The sequence below is a fragment of the Brassica napus genome, chromosome C1 (assembly GCF_020379485.1).
Source record: "Brassica napus cultivar Da-Ae chromosome C1, Da-Ae, whole genome shotgun sequence".
Lineage (NCBI taxonomy): Eukaryota > Viridiplantae > Streptophyta > Magnoliopsida > Brassicales > Brassicaceae > Brassica > Brassica napus.
In genome coordinates this window covers 10224888-10233214 of record NC_063444.1, presented here as the reverse complement: position 1 = coordinate 10233214, position 8327 = coordinate 10224888, and positions in this window count along the sequence as shown.

The window sequence follows — 8327 nt, the reverse complement described above, 5'->3', positions numbered from 1 at the left end:
AAATAAATATTAAAATAAACAATTCACGCGTAGCGTGGACACACCTCAGATTTGTTTTCATAATTTGGACGAACAAGACGTTTGCGATTGAGAGGACCAAGCAATCCAATTTCTTATGATTTTTCTGTTTTATTCCTTAATTTCCAGCTAAGTTAATAAGTGGGGGTTTTTGTTTTGTCATTTTGAAAGAACATAGCACCATCAAAGGATGGGAGGAGGATCAATGTAGCTAATCAAAATAGATAAAACCAAAAAACAACACTCCAGTAGGAGCAAAGAAAACCAGAGATAAGGAGACCCGAAAAAAGCGTAAGCTCTACGTAAAAGAGCCTTTCATGCTGATGCTTCCTGGCCAATCTGGGTAGCTAACCATGCAGGACCATTCCTAGCGACGTACGATTGATACCTTTGATCTCTTGTCACACTTACTGCAATTAAATTGGCAATGAGGTTACACGAGCTTGTGACATAGCTGATCTTGGCATCTCTGATGGAATAGATCGCCGATAGGACATGAGAGACATGCTGGAAATGTCCAAAACAGAGAAGTGGATGGTCCATTGCCTTTTTAACCTCAAGAGCTGAGAATTTAAAAAACACTTTCTTAAGTTTCAGATCACTCATGGCTTCAGCTGCCCAATGTAGAGCCAGAACGTTGGCTTGATGCAGCGAGCTTACATTAGCAAAGGCTCTTCTACTGTGAAGTAAAACAACTCCTCTTGCATCTCGCACCACCCAAGTAGCTCCCGCTATTGTAGAACCTCCATCCAGTGAGGAGCCCACGTTACATTTCAAGAAAGAGGCTGGCGGCTTCTGCCATTTCTCTGGAACAGAACCCATGAACATTGCCGAATACTCTACTGTAGGGAGATTATCATGCAGATTAAGCCACACCGCCGTATCCTCCATAGTGGGTTATTGTCTCCTTCTGGAGAAGAGATCAATTCCACCAGTTTATCTATTTTTTCTGCTTCAAAGAGTTTAGACTTTATGCTTTATGTACTTTGATTTTAAAGAATAAATGAAAAAACCAAAAAATGCAATTTTAATTTACCCAAATAAATTCATGTTGTTTTAACTATGTCTTGAAAAATTAGCAAAACATATAAGAAAACATATTGAATACATGACTAACTCATAGATTTCATAAATTTTCCAGCTTTAAAAATGGTTAATCAAACCGATTATCCTTCATGTAATAATATAATTCCATTTACGTTATCCACACGCAAACCCCATTGGTATAACCTATATCTATATATTTTAAATACACAACCATATACATTCCATATTTCTATTTCATTATCAAATTTTAACAAAATTCTCCTCATTCTATCTCACAAAAACTAAAATAGAACCTATGTATATAAAAACTACACTAACATAAAGTGTGTGTGTTCTCGGTATAACTAAAGCGGGCACTTCGTCTGCAAAAACAAACAAATATATTTCCAAGCGAACATCTATTATACTAAGAAAAACCTCATTATGAGAATAATGCAAATACAAAAAATAACAAACATTATCCAGCTCTCATACAAATACACACTACACATCATTATACATGGTTTTCGAAATAAGTAACAACTCAACGTAAATAAAACAACAAACTTATCACAAACCATTGACTCAAAATGTTAACGCTCCTACATCCACCGGCCCAACACACAATAATTTATCATTGATTTTCAGCTACCGTCTATCATTGACAATCAAGATAATTTAAAAGACTCAACAACTGAGTACATGGAATTCGTGCTAACATACCATCACATTCATAACCCCGACTCAACCTTACTTATTCAAGAGACTACTGAATATGTGATGAATAAGCTACCAAACGGCTGCAATACCATAACTGATGATCTCCAAGTTACTCTTACCATCTGGGACTACAACCAAAACGCGACTGCAAGACTTTCTTATCATCACAAATCTAAAGGAAACAAATAGGTCTCCAACTACAGAAGAAGACAATGATATATGCACTATATGCTTCGAAAATTACAACAATGGAAACAAACTATATGCTTTCTTACTATCTACCTACACTACTTAAACCATAAAACCATTAGCAACACCATGGATCCAGATATTGCTTCATCATCTAACATATAACTAAAACTTTCAAAAGACCATCCACCAATCAAAATATGCTACATCAAAAAAATCCAAATTACAACAAAGGACAGCTGCCCCGAGCGTAGCGCGGACAAACCACTAGTATTGAATAAAGTTGAACCAAAACAAACTAAAGAGGAAATGTCATAAACAGTTGTAATCCAAAATATAGGGGGTGATTGATAAGTACTCTCAGTGCTTTCCAGAGCTTCTTTTCTTTACTTTAATTTAACAATCTTGCTTAAAGAAAATAATTTAAAGCAGCTAGAGCACTAAAGTTAAAATAGAAAAATATTAGGTTTGGAATTCAATTTTTCTAAAACTTTATATTTAGTTCTTTGAAAGTTATTGATATAAATCTAATACAATAAAAGCTACAGCTGCATATATTCTAAAGCAAAAAAAGCCTCTAGTAATAATAATATATGAAAGCCTTTTGAACACATTTACGTAAACTTCATAGTCTCCACAAAGTCTAAAAATAATAATAATACAAGGTACCTTTCTGTGTACATACAAGAGAGAGATACGAGGATACATAGCTCAAATGAGGTACTAAAAGGGAGGGGGATTGCCTAATCTTCGTTCAGAAAAGTTTTGTGTTGTGGAGAGATTCTTTTAGGGTTTTATCAGTAGAAACCAAACAGAACAAGGTGTTCAATGCTCATGTGATTAAAACTTAGAGCATTTGTAATCCATACAAGCTAGAGAATAACAATGACAAAGAGTTGGTCAATTTTGGGGCGAGGGGTGCAGAGATACCAGAACAATGATTCATTTGTTTGGATCGGCGAGCTTTTTCAGCCCCAAAACTCACTGTCCATAAACATCAATTATATCTGTATATATAGGGGATCTTTTTATACATATCAAAGTCTTTTATGGCATGATCGCTAGCTGTAGCCGCATATCAGCTGCGCTCAATATGCAGATTTTTGTTGGATCAGATCTTTTCTTTCGCTTTGCCGGAAGCTTTTTAACAAAAACATAAATTCTCAAGTAAAAATAATATCTGAAAAAAGCCTTTTGAATGAACACACTAACATAAACTTCATAGTCTCTACATAATCTAGAAAGATTTTAATAGATATACCAACCTTAAGCTCTTCTTCAAATCCCTCAATATTGACTCTAGTGAAAGTCTTCCTCTCCAAATTGTAGAAGTAAATGTGGAAAGGGTGTGATAGAAGAGGCCGGGCGCAGCGTCAACACAATTTCACTTGTACCAGTCATTCACAACCCGCTCTTGTCTTTATGAAAGGAGGCAATACGTAAGTATGCTCGTCCATTTATGGATTCCAGCATCTTCTAGAACCCACAAGATTATTTCTCTTTCCCGGTATGAACAATATAACCTAATTTACCTTGGTAGTTGAACAAACAACCCGACATATCAAAACCCTCTGGTGACATGTCTTCTGTGTTAACAAAGCTGAACTTCTCTAGCTCTAACGTCGAAACAAACTATAGTAGCAAGGCCTCTCACCTTTCCTCCGAAATACAAAACACCATTTATACATGCACTACAAGAAATTAGCAATATTGCAACAACAAAATTGCAACCTTCATTTATGTTAAAAATTTGCCATGATTATTGCAATATATTTGCAATGATGAATATTCGTTCCAATTTCATTACAATTTTATTGCAAAAAATACAACTAAAATATATGTTGCAGGTTTTCATTTCTAAATTGCAACATTTTGCGACGTAAAAAAATATCTCGTAAATTTTGCAAGAAACATTCAACAGTTTAAAAACCATTGCTAAATTGCAAAAAAAAAATATAAACAATACGTGACAAAAACGTGACATTAGTCATATGTTCCTAAAAAAAAGTTTTGTATATAAAGTACAACAAAATACTATATATATATATATATATATTGGATAATTAGAAATGTACACTATATTTTAAAGGTTTCCGATTCTTGAGATTTTGTAAAAAGTTTTATGTTATGAATTTTATTTTGTTTTGGTCTAGTATGGTGTGATTTAGTTCTATTCAAAAAAGAAATTAGATGAAAAATTAATTTACATATTTTTCAAAAATAATTATAAAATAACTAATATAGTATAGTATATTAATAAGTGTTAATTAGGATTGTTTGATTAGACGAAGTACTATTTTAACAAAGAAGACAATGAAGTAAATGATCTTCAAAGTTTATATTTGGCAACGCTAATGACTAGTCATATTGATTATGTGCCGAGAACTTATAACCCCTAGTCCCTAAATTGATTGAACACAAGTTTGTTGTACAAAAGGGAACTTTAGAAAATATACTTATGGAAATTTAATACCTTAGATCTTGAGGATTTCACTTCATTATTCTACTATGTCCTGAATATGTAAGAGCTCAAACATGAATCGGTTGTTAGATTAAATCCAACCAGAAAAAGTTCTATTGAGTAGGCAATTTAGTTGATGTTCGACCACATTATCCAAGACGTATACGTTGCTTGGAATGGAAGAAACTATGATCATTTATAGTATTAAGTTTAAATTTTTAAAAATGGAAATTTTCCACTAACTAATATCAAAATGCACATCATCAGTCCCAACGTGAATAAAATTAGTTGTGTAAAGAGTTGTTTGTTTTTTTGGTTAAGGGACACAAAAAGAATCTACTAGTAATAAATTTTAGATTCCTTTTTTTGTTATCAGTTGTTCCCATCTTATATTTTGATCCCATTAGTTTGTTGAGATAATATGATATTAAACGATAAGAAAATATCTCATATCAAGATACGTTCAGATTTTATTGTTTTCATATATCTATATATAGACCATATGTGTGCTTTTTAATAACTCTACACTTCTGTACACAATAGTTCTCCGTAAGCTTATTCATCTCCAGTATGTTTTTGTGTTTTACTTCTTTTTAATCAGTTTGATTTAAGTGTTATCTTTGACTTTGTCATTTTTTTCAGATTAATTTTTATTTTGTAGAAGGAAAAGAATGGATATGCATCTTACATTTATGTTTTCGGGAGACACACAAGAAATCACATAGATCATTTGTGGATGAACGGAAAAAGCTAATTAGTGAGGAGTTTGAAAAAATGTAGATGTTTTTTATGGATGGATCATTTATCTAGTTTTCAAATTAGCGTTGATCTCTTTTTATGAATGGTTGTTGAACTTTTAAATGTTTTATTGTATTGAATAAATGTGATCATTTAAATATATATATTATAAAAGTAAATCATGCATCTGCTATTAAATATAAAAACCACAATGATCATTTATGCTAAGCTTGATAGTCTACTAATTTTATTGAAATATTAATTGATGGCACGTAACAACCACCTTGCACGAAATGTAAAAGTAACTATAAGAAATTTTGCAACAACAACTTTTTTTGTATCTTTTATGTAGCAAATTTTTGTAACAATGTATAAGTTGCAACTATACGTTGTAATTTAAACAATCGTTTTTTATTTTTCTTATTGCATTAATACTATATCATTGCAAGAAATAAATTAATTGCAAATTTACAATGTTATTTGCTATAAATTTTATGTAGCAATGATTTGTCACTATTTATAGTTACAAAAAAAAAGTTGCAAAAATACAACAGAATTGTTATAAAACCATTGTTGCAATAATATGACAATTATAGCAACAACTCAATTTCTTGCTAATTTTACTACATATATGCAACAAATGTGAATTTGCAACATTCAAACAGTAAGACATTAAAATTTGTCACATTTTTCTCACAATTTCATTTTTGCAACAATATATTAGATAATTGCAACAATATACCACTATTGCAATATTACTATTTTCTTGTAGTGATGTTTCATGACGTATTCTATCATCTTTCATAAAATGAAACTTGTATTCAATTATTCTCCGTACAAGTTTTTTTCCTGACTCCAATGTCAAAACCTGGTGAGTATTGAGCCTTTCATAACGTGAAGAGGTCATACACAACACTTTGAACTCTTTGCCGATCGGTCCATAGCCCAAATACATTTCTGCAATCTTCTCTTTGGGTTCTGTTCGTTGGAACTATTTTTTGAACATAATGAATAATATATTCATATGTCAAAAATGAAGTTTTATTTGAATGAGAAATAGAAGTCTAATATGTTTGATTTGAAAAACTTGTATAAAGTAGCAAATACATTCATTGGATATTTGAACTTAGATTTGGGTTTTATTTGTTAGTTGGACTTCAAGTTCATTAACTTAAATCAAATATATGTTAATCTTTTATATTGAAAAATATAAAAAAGAAATTCATTTCAAAGTATATTATTTTGTTTGAATTGGTCAAAACAATAATAATTTTACTCTTTAATATCTTGGTCAAAATGTGGAATAAATTCACTTACTAATTGACAAGAATTAAAGTCTCCATTAGTGTACCAAGGAGGTTTCATTTTTGTGTTGAATAATAAAATTTGTGCTTCTCATTATTTTTCTATAATAAAGTTTGTAAGCATTATAGAAAAAATAGACTTTCAACAACAACAAATCACTTTCTCCCACTCAGAGTAGTTATGCTAGTAATTTTTATTGTTTGAGTCTGAGAGTACAACACACAATTAGGTTCGATAGATTCTATTTTTCGGTGATGGTAAACATAAACAATGCTGCAGTTGTATCCTGGGAATCTGAGCGATATGAAACCGTCACACTACGAAACGTTTAAAGATTTAAGGAAAGAGATTAACCATCTCGACTATGTAATTCTTCTTTATTTTTTATATTTTGGTGTTGTAAATTTAATTTATATTTTTATTATTCTTTAAAAATATCAGTTGTCCTATGATAGTAAGATAAAATTCATGCATTCTTAAATCTTTAAATATTGTTTATGCTTATGCAGTAACAGTAATATTTGTTAAAAGTTGTCTTTGAGAACAAGTTAATCGATTCAATAACAGGCAATCAAAGGAAGAAAGAGCTTTGTTAAGCCTTTTTTCAAAAAAAAAAGAAAAGAAAGAGTTTTGTTCATGGATCAATAGTTGTTGACTATTCAGATCCGATTCATACTATGGTTTAGTTTCAATCGTTTATCATCGTTTCTGGTTATTTGATCAATTAATTATTATTATTACTAAAGATTTTGCCCGGACTACGTCAGGGTTTATACAAATATTTTTTACATTTATAATAAATATATTAGAACAACTTTATAAAATTAATAAATTAAATTAAAATGAGTAAAACTCACAATTTTTTTTACTATCTAAATATGTATAGTTTTCCGTTCTACCACGTAAAAATGTCTAAAACCAAATTATCTACATCCATATTTTGAGCATTATGTGCGGATCATATCGAATAAACATTTTAATTTCCTTAAATTTTCTTACATATAAATAGTATTAATGATATCTTTGTTGAATATTGGCCCAAAACAGTTTGAAAACTATATATAACTTTGGAATATCTACACACATGAGGGACATCTCTAATGACGTAGAAGTAACGAAGCATTAAATTAGAAAGGATATTTGGTAAACAGAAAAGTTAACTGAATGTGGAGAAAAAAAGTTTTATACAAATTTGAAACAATTTTTCATGTTAATTCAAATGGTAAAAAATAATTTTAATTATTCTTTATAAATATCTCATTTTTTTAAACCTGATTTGGATCTTTGATCTAACTGGTAAATTCGGTGATGATATGTAATTCGTTTTGGGATTTCTTAAAATCATTTATTTAAAACCCGTCAAAACCTGCAAAAAATTTATTAAAACCTAAGACTCAAGAACGTGTTAACAAATGAGTGAATTTTTTTAAAGAAAAATTAAACTAATTGATTTTTATATTTTTCTTTTAATCATGTATAATATTCACTAATTTATTTTATTTGTAATTCTTTAGGTTGATGAAAATTTCACTATGCGTCTAAAATGAAGTGAATAGAGAGTGAATATAACCAAAATTAATTAATATGATTTGTTATTAGACACTGTTATATAAAATATTAAAGTTTTAATATTTGCTTCTAGAATATTTCTGTTTTGATGAAAAAATGAGTAAACCATCGAATATGGTCTTAATAAATATCTCATAAAATATCTAAATGATAATAAAAATAAACAAAATTAAAATGAGAAGAAACATGAAGAAAGAATGAAAGAGTTCTACTATATAGATGAAAAAACTCATTTAATAGTTCAAATGCTTATTAGTCAATTTTCAAAATATTAAAATGATGTAACTGGATACATATTTGG